The sequence below is a fragment of the Melospiza melodia genome, chromosome 20 (assembly GCF_035770615.1).
Source record: "Melospiza melodia melodia isolate bMelMel2 chromosome 20, bMelMel2.pri, whole genome shotgun sequence".
Classification (NCBI taxonomy): domain Eukaryota; kingdom Metazoa; phylum Chordata; class Aves; order Passeriformes; family Passerellidae; genus Melospiza; species Melospiza melodia.
In genome coordinates this window covers 13,883,002-13,906,388 of record NC_086213.1, presented here as the reverse complement: position 1 = coordinate 13,906,388, position 23,387 = coordinate 13,883,002, and the positions used below count along the sequence as shown (strand labels likewise).

Here is a 23,387-nt window from a genome sequence, read left to right as displayed (position 1 = left end):
AGTCACAGCCTGACCAAAGCACATGGGAGTCAGGATTAAACACTGAGCCAGGATTAAACACCGAGCCAGGATTAAAGGCTCTCTGCACCTTGGTGGACTGGAACCAGCTCCCAGCAGGCCTGATCCATTCCCATTTGGTTTCTGTGCTGTTTGTGCCATCACCCAGGTGTTGGCCACGCTGGCTGGCAAAGCACAAGCCTCCAGCCCCCTCTGCAGCTCTCAGTGCCAAAGCTGCACTCAGACCTTGCACTGAAGGACAATGTGAAGTTTTAAAGGCATTTGCATTCCTCCCATAAAAGATGAGCATGAGACCAGCACCAGGACCGTGCTGAGCTGCCCAGCACACACAGGAGCCCCTGTGCTAATTAGCTGGGGCAGCCTCCCAAACAAACCCCGCTCTCCTCTGTGAGCAGCTCCACCACAAAATCAATATCCCACAGGCCTGATGCCTGCACTGAGGGCTGCACAAATATAATAGGCTGTTTAAAGCCTTCTTAAGGGCTGGCTATTTATAGACTGCAAAAATATATTTCCCCTGAGGAAGAAATATGAACTAATTGACTGTCCAGTAGATTTATAAACAAACCTTTTAGTGCTTCTTCAACAAGTCATAACATTTCATCTAAATTCTGTAAAGCTTGGTTTGCATTTCCATGCTAGAGTTTCCTGCAGGAAAAGAGCTGCTGAACTTCAGCTCCCTGTGATTTCTGGTGATTTCTGGCAGCATCTGGGATGCAGAGAGGGCTCATTGAGCTGATGGTTCTCCAATGTGGCACAGTGGAACATCAGCCAGGACCCTCTGACTGTGGGCACTGCAAGGCCCTGGTGAAAAAGCGGGAATCCTTTCCTATTTCTTTTCTTGGGATCAGATCTTGACCAACTCCTTCAGCTCAGCAGCCTGAAGGGGTGGAATCTACACATTCATATCACAGGCTCCATCCCTGAATAATAATAATAATTATTATTATGTGTGTTTATCTGCAGCTCTCTACCTGACTGCATTAGCACTTCAGCAGAGCTCCTCTTAATTACAACTGTAACCTGCTAATAGCATTTCTTTGTTGTCTGAAGGAATCTACTTCTTATGCAGCCCAGGCTAAATTAAAATTTAATACAACATCAGGTCGCAACAGAAGTAGGAAGCAAATGACAGCTGTTTAATTAAAACCTAAAGCTGATTAGATGGCACTACTGAGAGAAATACTCAAGAGGAAGAGCAGAAAACTACTGGAACTCAAGGCTGGCATAATGGCTTTATTTAAATATGAATCAACGCTGCCACACAGCCCTAGTAAATGTTTGACAACTGGTGGGTTTGGACAAATGAGGGGGAAAAGTGAATGGGAGAAGTGTCAGGAGCCCTGAGAGAGCTGGGACTGCAAACGCTGGGGAGGGACCAAGAGCTGGGATTGTTGAGAAGTGACTGCCATGGGCTGTGACTGCAAACACTGCTGTCCCTGGGCATGGACCAGGAGCAGGGAATGTGGGGAATGACTCCCATGGGCTGTCCCTGGCATGGACCAGGAGCTGGGAATGTTTAGGAGTGACTCCCATGGGCTGTCCCTGGCATGGACCAGGAGCTGGGAATGTTTAGGAGTGACTCCCGTGGATAAGCACAAATCAGCTGAGGAGCTCCAGGCTCAAAGCTCCCAGAACTGTGCCTCAAACCCAACTGAACAGTGACCTAAATGCTCCTTGGGCAGGTGGCTATGGTAGCTCCCCCAGCTCCCACCATGCAGCACTTTCACCCTGGTTTTGCTGAAAAATGAAGCCATGGAGGCATGGGTGATCCATCTCACAAGCAGCACCTCAGGAGCTGGCCCAGGTCAGGCAGAGCTGATTGCTGCCCCGTGGAGCAGCCAGAAGCTCCCCAGAGCCCTGCAGCCCTGTCCCCTGACAGGAATCATCCCTGGGATTAATGCACCAGCTGCCTGCGTTTTTCTGGAGGTTAACAAAACATGCTACAGTACACTAAACCCAATAAACACTCCATTGTAAATCAGGAGGGAAACCCAAAGCCAGCCCTGTTCCACTGACAAATGCTGCAGTTAAATGCCTTTTGGCATTTAGCTGAAATGACTGTCTTTAGTGAGGAAGGCAGAGAGCTGGAACATTTGTCTGTAGAATTGCATTCCTTCATTATTATTTCTTTCCCCTGAGTGTAGCTCACGAAAATACATTTGTAATATTAGAAGGAGTCTTTTAGGAAGCAGCTCTTCTGCCTGGAAACGGCATCTCTTAAAAAATGTAAATTACAGGGCAGATTGTGACGTGTGGGCTGGGCTAGGGGAGGGCTTTTTATTTGATAAATTATTCACCACCTTTTGCTTCAGATCAAAGAGCAAGGCAATATAAATCCATTAAGCAAGCTTAATATATAAATTAGATGTTTTGCTGAAATTATTATAATCCACAGCAATTCTGTAGTTTTACCCCTCGTGGCTGAACACCGTTTTAGGTTTCCAATACATATTAATGAAACCTGGCTGTGAGAAAACTCCATTTTCCACTGTTCTATCAGGTAACATACACCATTCAATCACCCAAAGGCAAGAACAAACAGCTGGGATTATGTGTTTATGAAAGATTAGAAAATGTAAAATTTTGCAAAGAGATTATATTCCTTGACATTTTTCCTTCCTCATTTCCTTTCCTTCCTCCCTCACTAAAGAGCTGAACTTCAGCTGCTTCCTTACTCTGCAATCACCATTTCAGTGCAGCACTTGTGGAATCAGCAATTCCCCAAGTTCTCAGGTGTCAGCACAAGTCTCCATCCCACTCATTCCAACATCCATCCCCTGCTCTGTTTCCTCATCCCTGGAGAATCCATCCCTGCTGGAGGGGTCAATTCTGACAGAGGGGCATCACAAACCCTGCAGCCTCTGCTGTCCAAGCTAAAGGTCATCCTCTATCTCCTAATAAAACCTATAGAATAAAATAGAAATATGTAGAAATAATATATATATAAATAATATATATATAAATAATATATATAGAAATAATACATATATATAAATATATAGAAATAAAACCTCTGAAAAGGCTTTATTTGCTGTGGGATGGCCAGGCAGGTGCAGGTGTTGTGCAGCAGGAATTAGTGCAGATTGAGCCATGCTCAGGGGTTCCCAATCACTGCTTCTCACTGAACAATGGAGCAGCAGCCATTAGCCTAATTGAATATTATTCTAGATGTGTATCAGTGCTGCAAAAACAATTTGCTTTAGCTCAAAAAAGCACGATCCAGAGACTCCACAGCAGAGTCTCATTTCTGAACTTGTCTTTTTGCCACGGAGCCACTGAAGGAAGCTCAGATCTCAGCAGAGTGTACCTGGCACACAGAGCAGCTCTCTCATGGATTCATGGACACCAAAGCTGAGATTTACTCCACTTCATGTTTTTTAACCAAGGAAATTCAGCTCATTGTGAGCTTTATGTAGGATGAACAAGCAAAACCTGCTGCTGAAGGTGAAACCTGATTAGACACACAGAGCCTGTCATTTCTGTGACCTGAGGCAGTTTGGGGTTTGTGTTTTTTCATAGCTCAGAACAGATCTGCCCCCATTAAGCAAAGGTTCAGAACACAGCCTGGTGCACTTGGCAGCAGTAATTGCAGCCTGTCAGCAGACTCACTGTGCCTTGTGCACCAGCAGAGCCCTCTCTGAGCCTGGGCTCAGGTCATTTCTGCTCAGCACATCATGCCCAAACCTGCTTGGTGGCACCTTTGCTCCCAGTGCCCACCTGGGGCTGCAGAGCTGGGCAGCAATGCTGTGAACCTCATTTTGAATGTCTGCACAGAGGACAGGCAGCAAGAGCTCCTGACTCCTGTTTCAGGCCCCTTTAGCCAAGAAACAAAGGGCCTAAAGTCAGCCTCAAAATCTGGAAAGCTCTGCCAGCCACTCACACTGGAATTTGTGCTGTATTCAGAAATCTGAGCAGGATCTGAACGCTCTCCTGACAGGCTCAAGCCATTCCTTCCCAGCAGCAGGTGACTGGGAACCATTTTAAAGCATATTTAGAGTTTCTCAGTTCATTTAAAGATATTGGTTTTTTCCCTTTTTGTTCCAGAAGAACATAATCATGTTCTGACTTAATAAAATTGTGGCTCCCCTCTGACTGGAATCAAACAATATCCCCCTGCAAGTGGACACAAAATGGGCAGAGTTCTGTGCTCGAGAGCAGTGAGGGTACAAACTGATACACTAATGGTTGTTTTCAAATGGCCATGAAATAATTAATCTGAACGTTCCTCAAAGGCATTGTTTTCTCCACAGAGGAGTCTAAGGAGGCCATGCCTTGCCATGGAACATAATTATCAGATTCACTTGAGCACCATCAGCAGTCAAAGATACAATTTTCTGGCTCTGTGTCTTTGTCCCACAGGCTTAATAATATTTAACAACATCAGGGATGGCCATTTGGAAAAGCTTCCTTCAGACACTCTCTAACTCTTTGATATTTCCTTCAGACTGGGCTGAGGGAGGGTTTTCTAGAGGGAATTCTCTGCCCCTGGTGCAGTGGGAGAGCTGGCATCTCTCATGGCTTGAAAAGGCTTCAGCTTCACGAGAGCAGAACTGCAGGCACTGAAACATAAGGTTGTGGATCACGTGAGTTTAGCACTGCAATCTGTGTGCTCATCCCCTTCCACCAGCCCTACCTGGGCAGGAATCCACGTCCTTCTGTAACAACAGCTGCTTAATGCTATAGAAGGATGCACAAATTAATTACAGCGTGTCTGCACCACATCCCAACATGCTGCAGGACATGGATGCAGCGTGCCTCTCCCTGCCTTGGACACAGAGCCCTGCTCCCTGCAGCCCTTCCCAGGGCTGTGCCTCAGGGAAAACCATTCACGAGCAGGGAGGGATCCTTGGGAAAGCAGCCACGACCTGTGCAAAGTGCTCTGGGATCTCCTGAGGGCAGACAGCAGTCACTGGGCAGGGGCAGGAGAAGTGGGGTTTATGTCTTCCCCTGAGTACAGCTCAAACACTGGTGAAAGGCCTGGCCAGAGCAGGATGAGCATTAGCTGTATTTGAGAAGTGCATTATGGAGGTTAAACATGCCCTGGGAGATGCTCTCACTCACTGTCCTGCACAAGGAGGATTCCATTTTCTGACCAGCATGGATCCGCAGGAAATATCTGTGCCTCACCCAGAGAATTACTGCTTTCATTCCTGAAGAGGGGCTGTGTTATCTGCCAGGGCCAGGCTGCTGCACTCACTGATCTCACCTGTTCAGGTGATTTCACAGCTGCTCTGGGCTCTCACAGCCTGGCTCAGCCTCTCCTGAGCCCTGAGTGCCTGCAGGGCCAGCACCAGAGATTCTCTGGAACATTTCTCTCTCTCCATTGCCTGTTGAAGGGCTCACATGTCTCTTTATGCTTGAAGTCAACAATCAGGGGAGAGAATCTCCATCCCTCCTTGCTTTCAGAACCGCAAACAGTCAGTACCACACACAGCTGCTGCTTCCTTCACCCCTGGGAGTTAAAATTTACACCCTGCACAATCCATGCAGTGACACAGACTCACATTCAATGCACCTTTGGTCTGCTTCACTTAATAAAGTCTCCTGCTGCTGTATGGGATGCAGGGAAAAGAAAAACACCACATCTGTGGCCAGTGCAGCATCAGCCCTTCTATCCTTGCACACCCAGAGCTCCTGCTCTCTGTTCCCTGATTTTGGGAGCTCCCTTCTCTCTGTTCCCTGATTTTGGGAGCTCCCTTCTCTCTGTTCCCTGATTTTGGGAGCTCTCTGCTCTGTTCCCTGATTTTGGGAGCTCCCTTCTCTCTGTCCCCTGATTTTGGGAGCTCCCTGCTCTGTTCCCTGATTTTGGGAGCTCCCTTCTCTCTGTTCCCTGATTTTGGGAGCTCCCTGCTCTGTTCCCTGATTTTGGGAGCTCCCTTCTCTCTGTTCCCTGATTTTGGGAGCTCCCTGCTCTCTGTTCCCTGATTTTGGGAGCTCCTTCTGCTCTGTTCCCTGATTTTGGGAGCTCTCTGCTCTGTTCCCTGATTTTGGGAGCTCCTGCCCTGGCACTGCACCCAAGGGAGAGCTGCCTTCCACCTCCCAGCTCCTGTCAAACAAACACCAAGGGAAATCTCACCTACCTGGGCTTGGCACTGCCTGGGAATGCTTTTGGTTTGGAGAAAACAAATTAGCTTCTCCATGAAAATCAAGTGTAAAGAAGACAACTTTGAGAATATTTTCTTTTGAAAAAAAAACCTTAAAATTAAAAAATTGGATTTTTTTTCAAATCAGAACCTTGATTTATTAGGGGTGAGTTTTTGAGAGTTTTCTGACTGCTCTCAGAACTACTGGAGGATTTTTACTTCCTTCCTCTGCCTCTTCTTGGCTTGAGTTTTGTTCTTGACTTTGTCAGTCTGCTCACCTTGTGTTACGTTCCACCTTGTTCTGACATGCCCCTGTGTCTGATTATTTCTTTTCCTGCACAACTTTTACAAAGAACAGACTCTTTTTTATTCAAGTTCAGAACAAAATCCCTTTTTTGTTTTCATGATTGAATTTCCCAGTGAACTCTTGTGCAGTGTATTTATTTCCTGCAGACTAGGACAATATCATCTGGGTTTCAAAAGCTGAGCTGCTGCTGTCAGAACATCAATATTTTCCAGAGTCCGTCAGATTTTAGGAAACACAGTCCCTCAAATGAAAGAATGTGTTAAGAATCTGTGGGAAGGTAATAAAAAAAATTTTAAAAAGAGACTGACTGGAGGTAGTAACTATAATAAAGACCAAGTATCCACAGAAATGTAAAACTGCTGTGAATTCAGCATCAAGCTATTGAATTTTCATCTTTTCCCATCTCTATTTCATCTGTTCTATAAATTAGGTATACAATGATTTATTTAAACTACTGCTTCTAGTATCCAGTCTTTCCACAAGACTTCCAAGCCAGTTCTCAGCTCTGCCAAAGACAACAGGACAGTTATTGCAGTTATTTTCATTATACATCTAAAATAACTGAGGCAGAGGCAATCCCACCAGGCCAGGGGCAGATGAGGAAAATTCCCTATTCCTCAGTCCCAGGTCCTTGCCTGTTCTTGGGTACACTCAAACCTGCTGTTGGTTCTGACCAATTTAAACACCAATTTCCACACCTTTCCTATTAAGTGGCCTTTATGCATAACAAAAAAAATGGGGATTTTATTGGCAGGTTCTCTGAAATTCAGCTGTGCAGCAAAACAAACATCAGTGACTGCAAGGAACTACAGAGGGCTCCAAATGCAGCAGAGATGAAAGGAAAGGAAGAAATGCAGTATTACACTATTATTTGCCATCCTTCTTAAATGGATAATGGCATATCCAACGTTTATAATGGCACGTGAGTTTATAATGCCACTGGCAGCTGCAGGAGTTCAAGGGGAAAATCACTGAAAATCTCTTAATCTGAAACAATTTAAAATGTTCCACTGCCAGGGGTTTCCAGTGTCACCTCACAGGTGGGGCACGGGGGTGACATCAATGCTTCTCAGCAACAGGAAGTGACAGAGTTATTGGTTTTCAATAGAATTATTCTGTAAACAGACAAAGGTCTCCCATTACTATTCTATAAAGGCAAGTAAATATCAAAATCACAGCACATTTCCTTGAGAAATGGTTTTAACTGGTCCCTTGTTCTTACACCTCAGCACCAAACTCACACCAGGCTGGGATCCCACAGTAGATTTAATTTTTTTCATTTAAATTGTTTGTAAACTTTGTGAAAGAGTGGCTGGCTTGGGTTTCCAACAACAGACACTGAAGGAAAGTGAAAAAAGACTTCTATCTTTGCTTCCAAGTTGTTGTATTCATAATTAGCCCTTAGAAGTCGTTAAGACATGATTTAAGTTCAAACCTCCCCATCCGTTTCTTCAGAACCTGTTCCATTATGAGAAATGGGGAAAGTTCTGATTTTCCAGGGAGATAAACTGGGTGCAGCAAGAGAGGTAAAAGAGAATTACCCAATTTGTGTTGAAGGACTCATCTCCAAGAGCAATCTAAGGGAAGGAAAGCCTCTCCCATTTTCTGCCATTTCCCTAATGTGAGACACAAAATACACCTGAGCTGCAGAAAGAAATCAGGTCAGCCCTGCTGGACTGTTCAAATAAAAGGAATATTTGCTATTCACCTCCATTAAGGAAATTTATCTCCCTTAAAATTGCCTCTGTTAACCATTCATTCTTTACTTTCCCTCTAAAAATTGGCAGGTTTTCATGATAATACATTTATTTCTCCTTTTGCACTACCAATTTCAGGTTGTTGACAGCTGTGAGGTGGGAGGAAGGCCAGGAGTGAGGCCAGGTCCTTTCTGGCCCTCCCTGCACATCCTCCTGCTAAATGGGCAGAGGGGCACAGGAAAAGAGGCTTTCTGCAGAAAACACAGCTGAACAAAACAGGAGGTTCTCTGGCATTTTGACACATCATTTTAGCAAAGAATTGAACAAAAAGGTGGGAAAAGTGCTGCACTTAAAGGCCTCCATGAACCTGACACACAATTCCAGCTGCAAAGTGCTTGTACCTGGAAGCACCCCTGAACAATCACACAGAAAAGAGCAAGCTCTCCTCACCTTCCCCTTCTCAGCACTTGGGCTTCTCTCCTTTTTTCCCCCACCTTGGAATATTCAGGCACATCCTCCCCTCCTGGTGATATCTCACCCCTTGGTGCTGACACACACTCAGCACAGATGGGGGGCAATAATTCTTAAAGTTTGTTTTCAAAGTGTTCCTCCAAAAAGGGAGACTCTTACCTAAATCAAATTCAACATGATGACTCAAATATCTCATTTAAACTACTGCATTTTCAATTTTTCCAGGCAACAACGGATAAAGAGGACCTTGAAACAAAAATCATTGTTCATTTGTTACTATGCAAGAATTTTCCAAAAGCCCAAAAACTACTTCCAGAAAACTCCTCTAGCAAAAAGTGACACAAGGTACTCAAACATTTCCCTCTGCATTCTCTTGTGTTATTGCAAGTTTCTTTTCATGCCAATACAAAGTGGTCAACCAAGGTCAAGCTCCTGAAGTCACAACTACATCAAACTCACCTTTCCATTTAAAGGTTTTCATTTTTTGTCCAATGGCACTGGCATTCAGCTCCCTGCCCACCAGTTGCACTCTCAGACGTGGCACTTCAGTGCTGCTTTCCTTCCTCCTGGCTAATGAAGGCAGTTGTGCAGGTTGCTGTTGATTTAGTTTGGGATTTTTCTCCCAGCAGCATTGCAATTAATTCTGGCGCACAGACCCAATGCAATCTGACAAGAGCTATTATGGAGAACAGGCTGGAATAAAACTGCACCTGCATTTCTCCCTAAGGACAAGTGGTGACAGGGGTGGAGGAGAGGAGGAGGGCTCCTGGCCAGGTAAATGAGACAGAGCAGGGACAGAGCCAGCCTGGGACAGCTGGCCAGGAGCAGCAGCTCCTCCTCTGCAGTGTCCTTTGTTTTTTCTCCTTTTTGGACAAGAATCCCAAAGCAGAGTTTCAATCTAAAAAGCCTCACTCCAGCACGCACTGCTATTCAGTCCAGAGGGGAATAAACCAATATAATCTGGGAAATTCGAGGCAGAGGAAAGGACTCCATTAAGCATTAGCTGTGTGTAGCTGCTCTAGTCTGTATTTCACCAACTTTTGTCACAGCTCTTCCCACTTGTTCTGCACGGTCTCTTGGGGTAAACAAAACCCTGCCTTTGACTGAAAAAACACTGACATGAAAGGTGCACTGGGATATGATATATAAAGATTTTGCTATTTTTACATGTGCAGTGATATTTAGAAAGGTTGGGAATGATGTTTAGATCTTATTTATTTCTGGTCAAATGGATTGCCAGAGGATTTTTCTGACAGTGGCTGTTTACAATTCCGTGGCAGTGAATAATATGCAGAAAACGTGTGAGGTCCTGGGGTTTCATTCACAAAATGCTGCACAGTGAACTCAGTTGAGGTGGGAGCTGTGGCCTTTTTGTGAGAGTGTGATTTTCAGAGCACAGCACCCTGAGAGCACACCTCTGTCCAGGGCAGGGTCTCACTGCAGATTGTTTGGGCATCACAACAACCACACCTGTTAATTTTACATCATATCCTCACCTCTGCAGCACCACGGGGATGGGGGCAATGTGTGACTCCAGCTGCTCCAAGGGGAGCCCCCATTTATCTCTCCAAGAGTCACTTTAAAGAGAGTTTTTCCCTCAAAGTGTTCTGACAGGCGTTTCACCGATGACTAAAACTTTATATTCAATATTTTGCTCACGTGCCCACAAGGAACAGCACAAACATGATTATACATTGAAAATAAACCCGCAATGATTAATTGAGTAGATTAACCTCCAGAACACTTGGACAGCTGTTTCAACATGCTGTCTTTGAGGGCAATATGCTGAAGCAGCTGTTCTTACACATAAGGTAAAATTGTCCGCTTTGTTTTGCAATGTGAACACTCAAGGCCTGTTCTGTGTCTTGGTGACTTTAACTCACACCTGGAGCATTGCCAGGGCTCTGCATAACTCACATACATTCCTTTTCTTTCCCACCTTATTAGCAGCTTCAACAATATCAACTAATTTGCTCAGCAATATGCTCAAAAGCAGAGTCAAATGGATTTCTGTCACAGACATGTTTTATGAAAAATCCTTTTGTCAGGATCCTTTCTCCTGAGAAGCTGGGAAACCTCAGCTTCTCCATGTTTTGCTGCTTTGGAATGTGATTTGGAGAATTGTTTACCCAGCATGTGAATTGTTTTTACTTGATGACCAATCACAGGTCCAGCTGTGTTGGGACTCTGGTCAGTCACAAGATTTTATTATCATTGCTTTCTATTCCTTGCAAGCCTTCTGATGAAATCCTTTCTTCTATTCTTTTAGTAAATTTTTTACATACTAAAACTATATAAATATTATATAGCTTAAATATATCATTTTCTTCTAATATAATATATATCATAAAATAATAAATCAGCCTTCTGAAACATGGAGTCAACATTCTCATCTCTTCCCTCATCCTGGGGACACTATCACAGATGATTTCTGTCATCTTTACACAGGATCCACACTCACAGGCTGCTCCCTGCAGCAAGAGCCTCCCCGACTGCATGAATGAACGGGATTATTTTTGCATGTGGTTTTACAATAGCACAAGTGTTCCCTGAATGGAAAGCATGTCCTGGTCCATGGAGCTTTCTCTCCTTGTTTCCAAGGCAACTCAATACACAGACACACACAAACACACATGCGTGCTACTAATGCTCCTTCTGCATGGGGAAATATCTTCATTTATCAATGAAACACTCAACAGCTTCTGGAGGAGTGAAACACTCAGACAAACTTCTCCCAGAGGAACTCACAGCGGGAAAACAATCAAGAAACTCTTCCCTTTGAGTACACTAAAGTGCAAGTTTTGACAAGTTTTTGCATCAAGGTCTCCTACAGCCACACGAACACAAAACCCTGAGCCCACCTTGCCTTGTCCTTGGGCTACAATCAGGCTTTCAGACAAGCTTTTCCAAAGAGGGAAATAACCTGGGAGCTTGGTTGGCACGCTCATGCCCTGGATTCCCTCCCATGAACAAGGAGCTGACAGAACTGGTGGCGTTTTGTGCTCCAGAGAGGTTCTGCAGCCCGGCCAGAGCTGAGCTGCTCCACGCTTCCAAATAAAACTCATTGCAGAACTAGTGAGGCCTGGGCACATAAATGATTTGTCATGCTCAGCACTCCGTGCTAAATCACATTTATAGCCTCTAATTCTCAATTGTAATCCTCTTTGGGATTGGCTTAATTGTTCTGCTTTTAAGAGCTGGGGGTCAGGTACAGGCTCTGAAAGTGAAAACTGCACAGCCTGTGCCTGGCTGATCCTCTGCTTATCTGAGCAGGAGATTTCATCACACAGAAGGGAGGCAGCTGCAATGGCAAGAGATGCTTTCAAAGAAAGCATTTGAACCGTTGTTGGTTCATCGTCGTTTCCATCTTTCTGATTTTTCCCCTGGCATGTGAAAGGCCTGGTGATTGCTGTCACTGCCTGGGAGGTTGGACCTGTCATTCCCACCCTGCTTTGTGGGGTTTCAGAGCACATCAGGCCTTGAACAACATCAGAGTTGGCTCTTGCCTATCTAAATACCCCATTAATGACAACAGAATAATGACAACCCCATTAATGACAACAGAATCTGCTCTGTCCTTAGGGGTGATGTCCAAAATAAACCCACAGGCACAGTACACCTCAGGGAAATTCTGCAATACCAAATCCCAAGGCAATGCAAGCTCAGGGCAAGGCAAGCTCAGGCAAAGGGTCCTACTCAGATCTCCTTATACCAGCAATGGATTTGAAGGGACATAAATGTGATTTACCTCCAAGCTTAAGAGGCAGCAATTGTGCTGCAATGGGACGCTGCTTATAGTGAATTCAGTTTAGGCTGGAGTTGATTTAGAAACAGCTGGCTGTGATTTATGGTGTAGGGAATGCAGCAGAATTCCATTAACATCAGCAGAACACCTTTGCATTTCACTGGGGAACCTGGACCTCTTCTCCATATGTGAACACAGGATGTTCCTCCTCCTTTGCATAAGTATTTGAAGTTGTGCTTTATGCAGCTCTACTCTGGAAAAAGATTTGGGTTTTATGTCAGCTCTTGTTTGTAAATAAATTTTTAAAAAGAGGAAAACCTTCAGTGGAGGCTATGAGAAATCCCTGACTGCCATGGGAACTCCACCATCCTGCACTAAGAAAAGAGTTTATGAACCCAATTCCCTCAATTCATGCACTCCCTAACTTTCCAACATTGCTCCTATTAACTTGCACACCATGTAGCCTTAATGATTTTAGGTTACATTTATACTACATGCTTCTATTTATAAATGGTTTATAAGGGAGACTAATCAATATTTAATAGACATTTTAAGTGTGCAGCAGACACGAGCAGCATGTGTTAGAGAAGGTCAAAGGCACATCAATAGCAGGGTTAGAAACACCTGCGAGCTCTGACTCGCAAATAACCCCCTGGGCCAACAGGATTCTGTAGCAATATTAATAGCAATTATCCAATTAGTAGTAGTTTCATTAATAACCCAGTCTTTGTGAACTAATTTAAACGTAATGCAGTCACACAAGGAAGCAGTTCCTGTGTGAGAGGTGACCTGTTCCACCACAAGCATCAGGGAGAAATGCATGGGTTGGGGTTTAAATGCCACCCTCCTCCCACAAGCCTGAACTAACACTGAAACGTTCCAGTGCAAACACCATTACAGGGTCACTTTGGGATTTGGGCACTTTATCATACACCCTTAGGGTTAAACTCTGCTTTAAGACACAGAAACTCAAATCTCCCAGGAGCCTGGAGCTGCTTGCTGTGCATATCTGTGCGTGCAGGAGGCCACAGCTTTGCCTTTTTATTTACAGAACCATTAATTAAATTACTACAATTAAATACCAAATCAAATTGCATTAAGATAACATTAAGCACACAGGAAGTCAGAATCAGAGCTGGCATTAGGGTTAATGGCAGCTCTACGTGGATGGGTTTTAATGTCTACAAGCCAGATCCCAGAGGATGCAGCTGACACACACAAAACCAACACTTTATGCAAACATCCTTTCACAATGTCCTAGTTTTTGCACCATTTCCAATTGTTTGTGTGGGTTTCCTGCTATTTTCCTCTCCAGGCAAGTCACCTGAAGGGAGATGGGAGAGCTTTGTAAATGACAGCCTCTGATCAGCTCAGAGCCACAAAATTCCCAACTCCCAATTAGTCCACAGGGCACAAGCTGCAGCGACAAATCCACCTGAAATTATGATTCCTCTACTTTTCGCTTAAATATCTTTTCTGATTAACTGAAACAGTAATAGAGATTTCTGGGAAAAAAATAAAAATAGAAGTCAAGGGAATCTAAATCCCAGTTTTCTGCACTGTCACACCCACAGAACGGAGCACCAGCTCCACCCAGCAAATCCCAGCAGGGGTATCTCTTCCTGCATTGCCTGGGAAACACAGGGAAACCCCCAAAATGTTGATTTTTGCCACAGCAATGGAGTGGGAGGACCCACTCTGCAGCAACCTGACCCTGAGTGCAACCCCAGCCCTCCTCAAGAGCCAAAGCTGCTGCTGGAAAATCATCACTGAAATGGAAAATGTTCCTGCAGCAGGCCCCTTGTAGATTCCTGCTGGGTTCTGAACTTAATGGTTTTCTTGAGAGTTTTACAGCAGAATTAAAATAATAATAATTAAAAAAATGATGTTTGCTTAGGCACTGATCAAACTAGCACAGAACTCTGTGTGCCTGTATATTCAGCTGGAAAAAAACAGTGAGGAGATTCAATATTTATGTAATGTTTTATGGAAGTTCAATAGAAAAATCCAATATAATTTCCCAATTAAAATCACCTGCTAGTTGACTTACATCCATTACTATTATCTCAAGCCACTGTATACTGAACCTATTCACACAATAGTGTTATGTGAACATGCATAGGTTAAAAATTAGTAATTACTGTCTAGACAATTCACTGTTAGCTATAGTTGAGTGAATATAATGAATAATTTATTTGATTAATTTTGCATTCCTTTTCCTCTTTGCGAATTGATCATGACCATGGAAAACTTGAAAATGTACTCATTTATCAGAGTTATTTTCTGTGAATAATTCTTAGCCTGAACATTTTTTCACAAAACAAACTATTCTTATTTGTGGACTGAAATTCACATTATGGGATAGGAACTAGAGACCACTGGGAATGTTCCTTTCTCTTTAGCAGATCATCATGGAAACAGCAGCAATGCTGAAGTGATTTTACAAATACAGAACCCAAACAGCTTGATGCTCATTTTGTTGTGTAAGCTACATAATAAAGAGAACTTATGCAACTGATAAGCAATAGGTAATACTTGAATTTAAACTACAGATGAAGTGGGAAGTCCGTGTTTACTCTGAGTTAAAAGCCCACGAGGAAAGAGGGAAAATCAGAAATATCTGAGCTGGGGAGCCCTGGATGAAGGTTTCCATCACAGCCCACAGGGCTGAGGCTGCTGGCACAGAAACTCTGCGCCCTAAAACCAGGCAATGCCACAGGTAAACATTTCTGATTTCTGCGGGCAGAGGTGGATTTGGGCTGGCAACCCAAAGACTCCACACCCATTGCAGCTCCCTGTTCTGACACGGAATTTAACAGCGTGGTTTTCCCTTTGAAATTTGCTCTTCATTAGGTGAGCTTCAAAACGGAGCCTGAAACAATGAGGGGCTTTGAGTCTGCACAGATCAAATGCATTCTGCCATGCACACACTGGGATAAATGACACACTAATGAGACACCGAGATCAAATGCTCTGTTTGCACTTCAGGCCCCAGCAATGAGGAGCACATCAAGGCTGTTAACCCATTCCTGGCCCTGCAGGGCCCAAATGGCCCCACATTTTCTGTCTATCACACTCAGTTCTCATGGCTCCTCTTTTGCAGGGCCAAGCCAACACCATAAGAATGCTCCTGACCACAAGGAAATGACAAGGGGAGGAAGGGGGATGAATGAAGCTTGATTTTGGGGTTAGAATGTCTACCTTTTCCTTTCACTCTTTACAACAACCTTACAGGGACACAGCACAGGCAGCAACAGCAAACACTGGCTGTGAGCAGTGTGTCAGGGCAAGGAATTGAGGAGGGCAGGAATTGAGAGAAGGAGTTAGGAGGGCAGGAATTAAGGAGGGCAGGAATTAGGAGAACAGGAATTGAGGAGGGCAGGAATTAGGAGAACAGGAATTGAGGAGAGCAGGAATTAAGAAGCAGGGGCAGGAATTGAGGAGTGAAAGAATTGAGGTGAGAAAGGATCGAGGATAATAGGAATTGAAGAGGGCAGGTTTGGGTTCTCTCCCAAGCACAGCAGCCTGACCAACCCTGCTCTCATGGCACTGAGGTTTGGGCAGTGACATGCCCAGCTGGAATGCTCAGAGTTGTTGCCATCCCAATGCATTTACCAGCCCAAAGCCCAAGGTCCCAGAGATGATGCAAAACTCTGTCAGCTCCTCCCTGTCCTTGTTCCCACATTCCTGTGATGCCAACATCTCACCCCTTGACACTCTCTGGGCCTGTTCCTTCCCCTCCATTTATGACCAATAAATAAATGTATTTATTCCCCGTGAACCCCTGGAATCTGCAGTGCCTGCTCTCCCTGCCCTCCCCAGAGTGCTCTCCTCTGCCTCTGATGGGTTTTGGAAGAGCTCACCAAAAACTGCCAACCCCACAAAATGCACCTCCAGCCCCACAGGAGGCAGGGCTGGAACTGCTGATTCCCCAACTTCAGCACTGAGCAATGCAGAATATCCCAAAGCTCTGGGCTGGAGTTTCCTGATCATATTAATAAAGCTGCAGTTTAGCACTTCCAGTAAAGCTGAGGCTCCTTTGCAAGAAATCTCTTCACACACAATAGCTGTTCATAGGCCAAAGCTCTCGGATTGCTGCTCTGCTCCATCTTTATGCTGCTATTGAAATTTAATTTAAAAAATAGAAATTACATGAAAAATAATTCCTGAGCCTAACTGTACTGGGACCATGTAAATCAGAAATAACTACACTGGGGTCAGTGACAACTTTGCACAGGAGCTGTGCAGAACACAAATGACTGTTTAGAAAGGAAAGCTTTCACTGCAGCCTGTACAGAAGAAATATTGTATTATATATACATATATACACAATACACAAAGTTAATTTATGCAGAAAGGACTCATCTTGCTGTACAACTAATAAATGCAGGCTACTAAATATTCCTAATAATGCTTCCTGCCCAGCTAGCAGAACAGCTCAAAAACAAACATCATTTTGTTCATGTGTGTCCATTATATTCACGTGCTGATTTAATTAACAGTAATTTCAGTATCTCCAAGATTCCTTCTCTGTTTTACAAATTATGCCCTTTTGCTGAGGGCTTGGGTTCAAATTACTGCCCAATCAGCTGTGAATCAAGCCCAGAATGCTAATTGGCAATGAAACCGGAGTGAGCACGCTGGAAAAACTTATAGATGAGCCAGATCATTGGGGAATTGTTAAGGAACAGGAAGAGTTTTTTAAGGCAGACAAAGGGGAAGCTTTGCAGCAGAGTGGAGGGTCCTGGTGGTGCTCGGAGCCCCTGAGGCAGGCTCAGCTCATGCTCGGCTCATCCCTCTGACCATCACCCCCTCAGGAGGGGCCCTGTGCCCTCACTCTGCCCTGCAGGAGCTCCCACCACCCCTGATCCTCTCCAGGAACCCCTGAGCCTGAGCTCCCATCAGAAAATCTGTCATTAAAGGAAACCAATCTAATGGACCAGAGGTGTCCCAGCTCAGCAGAAGCCACCTCTGAGCATTTTCTCTGCACATTTCTTATTGGAAACTCTTACTTCTAACAAGAATTCAATGCCTGAGAGGAATTCAATACCCTGGAGAGGAATTTCTAAGAACATTAAGTGTCCACATGGATCAGAGAGCCCTGAGCTCATTCTGGTGCAGGAATGGCTGCTGTCCTCCTACCCTTGCTGTATGGGCAGCACATCACCTCTTCCACACCCAGCTTTGGTTAGAAACCCCAAAAGCTGCCCAAAGCTGCTCCAGATCCCCATCAATCGATCCCAAACCAGGGATTCTTTCCAAAACAGGCCTGTGAGGGGCAGAGCTGAGGGAGCACAGTCCCATCCCCAGGAAGGAGAGGATAGAGCAGAGTCTGTGCCAGGGGATCCATCCCTGGAGCAGCCACAGCTCCGGGTGGAAGCAGGGACAGCAAAACGTGCTGGGAGCAGGAGGAGGAGGAGAAAATCCCATTCTGGGCAGGTTCCTTTGCATGCAGAGTACACCACAAAGGCACTGTCACAAAGGAACTGCAAAGCCAAAGGTGATTGCAAGTAAGAAATATGCATTAAGTGCAAGGGATAAACACATAGGGGACAATTTTGCACATAAATGCATTTAACCAACTTCTGAGAGATACATAAATCATCTGGGTTTGCTAGAAATGACCGATCCTGCTCTGGCTTTTTTATACCTGAGAATGAAGTGGGTTTGGTTTTTACACCCAACCCCAGAGCAAGCAAAGGAAAATCCCTTTTGTCTGTCCATAGGTGATCATAAATCAGCTCCAAACCTGCATTTTACAGCAAGGCCAGGCTTAGGAGACCCCAGCCACGCTTTGGGGATGGTTTGTGGGACCAGCACAGGGTTCCATGGCACAGACAATCCATCCCTGTGTGGGGAATGCTCTGAGGACAAACATGGGACAGGAGCCAGCCTGCCATGCTGCAATGCCCTGCACTCACCCAGCTGACAATACTGGGCAAATCTCTGTGATCTGGGGACATCCAGAGTGATTTCCAAGAGGTGGATTGGTGGGAAATGCTGCCTGGGTCCCAAAGGATCTGGAGCATTTGGCATCAGCCCTCTCTGCATGTTCATTAATATTTTGGACTCTGATTGTAAGGAGTATCAGCAAGTGTATCAAATTTCATGAAAGCAAATTGTTGGTTCTCAGTGGAATAACATGGTGCTTTACTCAACACGAGGATGAAAACCTCACATAATCTCCAACTATTGTCATTCAATGTTTATCACCCAACACAGCAGAATACAGTTCTTATCTTTGATGGATGTGGCACACAATAGCTGTTTTCTTGAGTGCATCATAAATATTAATAGTATTCACAGAGCTTCTTAAAATTTGTCATGTCACATTGCTTTCATGGAAACACTCAAAATGCCATTATTTTCGTCCCACCAATAGGAAATTTTCCTTTAGTTTCTTTCTTTTTCACTCTCAGAATTAAATGGTAGAGGATGTTTAACTGAGCAGAGGAAAAAAGGGATAATGGTTCACATTGAGCCATTCCAAAACCTACTTCAGATGCCCAGAATTAGACTGAAAGAGGGAAAAAATTGTGATATCCTTTGGAAAACACAGTCCAGTTAAAAATGAAACACTTGATGAAATTGAAGAGATTTGTCTGGAATTTCATTTTTGGAAGAATTCTAACTCACTGAGGAAGAATGCTGACATGACCAAAATGTTCCTATCTGCCATATTCAGAATGGGACATTTTCAGTTCAGGAAAAAAAAAAAAAAAAAAAAAAAAAGGTGTTTTTTTTTTCTCCCAAAAGAGAATATTTGTACATTATTGTGTCTGTGCTGGGCTGCACCCAGAGCAGTGTGGGCAGCAGGTCCAGGGGGATAATTCTGGCCTTGCCCAGTCCCAGCCCATGAGGACATTCCTCACATCTGCTCCCACAAATCCCCTCTCAGTGTTTCAAAGCCTTCCCCTGATCAAACTCAATAAACCTTCAGTGTTTTGGTTGATGTGTTCCAAGAAATCTTTTTAAATTTTCATCTTTCTCCATAAAATTCACCCTGTGGTTTTAGGAGCAGCCTGACAAAACAAAACCATTTAATTCTCTATGACAATTAATTTGGAGATGGCAATAATTGCAGAAGATCTTATCTCTGCTGCAGAGACATAAAACACTTGCTATGGGCATGGGAAATAAAGTAATACAAAAGAAGAATCTCTTTTTTCCTATTCTGTACTCCCTCCACAGTAGTTAATTTGCTCTGAGTATAAAATCAATCCTTCCAATGTGGGACTTGAGGCAAGCTCAAGGCTTCAATCCTGCTGCCATTAATCAGTGTTAAAATTCACACTGAAATCTGTGATCTGGGAGCCACAGATTCCAGTTTGATTTTAAAACAATGTTGATAATCCCTGATATTTCTGGGATGAAGATCCACTCTGGACTGAATTTATATTTAATTTTTTTAATAAATCAGTGAATGTTGGGAAGGACAAAATCCCATTCTGGGCAGGTTCCTTTGCATGCAGAGTACACCACAAATGCACTGTTACAAAGGAACTGCAAAGCCAAAGGTCAAAGTGATTTCAAGTAAGAAATATGCATTAAGTGCAAGGGATAAACACAAAGGGGACATTATTGCACATAAATGCATTTAACCAACTTCTGAGAGATGCATAAATCATCTGGGTTTGCTAGAAATGACTGATCCTGGCTTTTTTATACTTCAGAATGAAGTGGGTTTGGTTTTTACACCCAAGCCCAGAGCAGGCAAAGGAAAAGCTGCTCAAGAGTGACATTTTCTGGTTTAGTTTGAGGTGCTGTTTTCTAAGCCTGGGTCACCTTCCACCTTGGACTGAGTGTGCTCCTTTAACTGCTGTCTGACTATAAATCCCGTTAGCAAACCCCGATTTTTGTAGGAAAAATAAATTCTTAAGTAAAAAATAATATATAAAAACTAAAATATAATAAATAAAATTTTAAATTATTTAAAATAAATATATTTAAGCTATTTTAAAACATTTAAAATAAAAAATAAAATAAATAAAAAGGTTTTTTCTCAAACAAATCAGCCAAGTGTTGCCTTCAGCAATCCAATTTCAGCCTGAGTCACAGAAATGGGCACTTTAAGGACAATTTTCCTGGGTGTTCTTGTCTGGCAGCAACCAGAAATGCAATTCTCCAGGCTCCCATTGAAAGGAACCTCAGCAGAGCAGGCACAGCCATGTGTGTAAGGGACTCAACCTCAGGAAACATTTATTTCACCAACAGCTCCCATTTTGGGGAGGAAACAAACTTCCTGAAAACATTGTTCAGACACTTGTAAAAAACCAGAAATGTCTGAGGCTGAGGGGCACAGAGCCCTGGGGAAATATTGATTGCTGCGTTTGTAAAATGCTTTGGAGCAATGCCAGCCTGGGACTCAGCTCCATTCCTGCACAGACAGGATTTCAGCATGGGCCTCTGAGAGAGCAGGGCTGCCAGCCACGGACCAAGCCATCCTTCCCCCAGATAAGGACACAATGCCAGGTATTTTTCTATTCATAAATCCTTTGTTCCTCAAGCCTTCAGCCCCAGCTGGAGCCTGCTTACATAAACCAGTTAAGATACATCTCTTCAATGCCTAATTCTTTACTTTAACTAAGTCCTGGTTGCCTAGAAACTCTCTAAAAGACCTGGATTTTAATTTTTTTTCCTCTTTTTCTTTATGTTTTTGCCAACTGTTAGTTAGGTAACAGGTTAACCAAATCCCAGGTGTTGGTGACAGACTGAAGGCTGGGGCAGTGTTTGTTTCTGCATCCCAGGAGTGCCAGACTCCACTGACGACCTTGCTACCACCAGCTTTCCACAGCTATGGCAGTTGCAGATGATGTCTGCTTAGATCAAGAGCAATAACTGAGAATTACAGGATTATATCATCGCTGGACAGAGCAGATTTATCCGTGCTATCAGTTTCTGTAATTAGCAGGACATGCACTTCCACTTTGCGGGATTATTATATCACATTTTTATATTAAGATAAATCAAGCTGTCTAGTTTAGATCCAAGTTTGGAATGTTCTGCTGGACCTTCTGGATGCTAAAACACACCTTCTGCTGCATCAGACACCAACCAGACTCACAGCTCCCAGCCTATATCAGTGCCATAAACATTATAAAATAATCACCTGCTGTGTTTGCAGTCAGCAATGGGAATTAACAGCAGAAGACAGAATAACAGATTTTCCCCTGATATTCAGCAGCATAACAGAGGCACCAGAAAGAGCTCTGGCTGTGCTTTCCTCACCCTGACCTGTTCTTCTGCTGTGTTTGAGGGGAATGGATCACCTTTACTGGGGGGCTGTGAGTTCCACGTGTCCATTTGGGCACCAGGTGTTGGGAGAATCAATTCAATGAATTCACAGAACGACCAGAATTCACAGAACTCACAGAATCACTGGGTTGGAAGAGCCCTTCAAGACTGAGCCCAACCCAGCCCCAACCCCTCAGCCAACCCCTGGCCCCCAGTGCCACATCCAGGCTTTGTTAAACACACCCAGGGATGGGGACTCCAATGTGAACTTTATCACATTCCAGAACTTTCTCACCCTTTCTGTAAAAAACTTCTTCCTAATACCCAGCCTGTATTTCCCTTGGTGCATCCCTGCTTTTTTTAGCTGAATTAAAGCCTAAACAAAACAAGAGTTTAGGTGACAAAACAGCATTTACAGTCTTCAAAGCCACTCATCCCGGCTGTCACTTGTTCTTAAAGGTATAAATTCTTCCTCTTTTCTAACCAAAATAGTTTTTAGAGATAATAAGCAAGAGTTCTGTAAGAGTAAGTGCTTTAAAAGTACCTTTAAGAATATAAAAAGGGACTTAGAAGTCATTCAGAAACAGGTAAAACTAAATGAGAGTGACTTCATTTCCATTTCATTTTCTATTCTCATCAAGCTTAGTTTATTCAGGTCTGATTAATTAATGTCTACAAAGAGTTCCAAAAATATAAAACACTACATAAATACCAAATAATAACAGAGTACTGAAGGAAAAGCCAATTTGTTAATTTGCACAGTTTTAGGAATTAGCATTTCTTTATTTATTTCCCCTGTGCAAGCAGGCCCATCCCATGCCTTTCAGCTTTTTTAGCAGAAAATGCTTTGGCAGGTATGGGATGAAGGGCAAATGTTCATGAGGAACCAAGTAAAAAAGGGTGGGTGCTTCTGAGGAAATGCTGTAGCATCCTCACTTTGGCTGTTTCTCTGGTTTTACACCCAATTTCCCCATGACATCCTTGTTCATGTGCAAAGCTCTGATATTAAAAAGTCCATCAGGCCAAACACAGCTCAAAGCTCCTCCTGGAAAAAGTGCCTCTGATTTTACCAGGAGATATTTGCATTTTTAAAATAAAACATCAGCTTCAAGCTTCCTGCTCTCATACACCTCAACCTGCTGGACACCTCCACCTTCAGGAGGTATTTTATCCTTTCTGTGCAACTCAAACCAGGCCTTTTATTAAATCTTTTATTAAATCGGTACTTTGCAGCTCACTGGACTGTTTGGCTCTTTTGGGGGAAAGCAGAGCAGCAAACAGCCCGGTTGTTTGGTTTAGCAATGAAGCTTCCCACACGTGCAAAGCTAATTTATTTCAGCGAAAACGTCCCCACTAATGACAGCAGCCACCTCAGAGCTCAGCCTGGCCGTGCCATCCACGCAGAGAGGACACAGGAGCCATTTCCATGCACCAGCCCAATAACCCACAAACGGCAAAGGATTCTCACAAAAGGCCCAAATGGTTTCCAAGGAGCCATTACGGCGCATCAGGTAAATAAAATATTATTGAAATGGATTTTTTGCATTTAAATCGCTTGCAGCAGGTGCATAGGAAGGAGCTCATAATAAAAAGGCTCCCATTCCTGGAATACTAACGAGGATCAGCGGAAACATTCAGCAAAAGGCAGCAGGAGCAGGTTCTTGCCATGGCAAAAGGAACAAAAAGGGAGTTTCTTACCATGGCAATGATTCCTATAAAAACATTCAGCAAAAAGGAGAAGCAGCAAGTTCTTAGTATGGCAAGAGGAACAATTTCCATAAAAATAGGGATCAGCAGCAGGTCCTTACCATGGCAAAAGGAACAATTCC

General features: G+C 43.8%; 1 protein-coding gene across 1 annotated transcript in view; it reads right to left on the bottom strand.

Annotated features, from left to right (window-relative positions):
* The window catches only part of TMEM132B (transmembrane protein 132B), a 210,441-nt gene that overhangs the window by 43,293 nt on the left and 143,761 nt on the right, over positions 1-23,387 (bottom strand). The window lies entirely within an intron of this gene.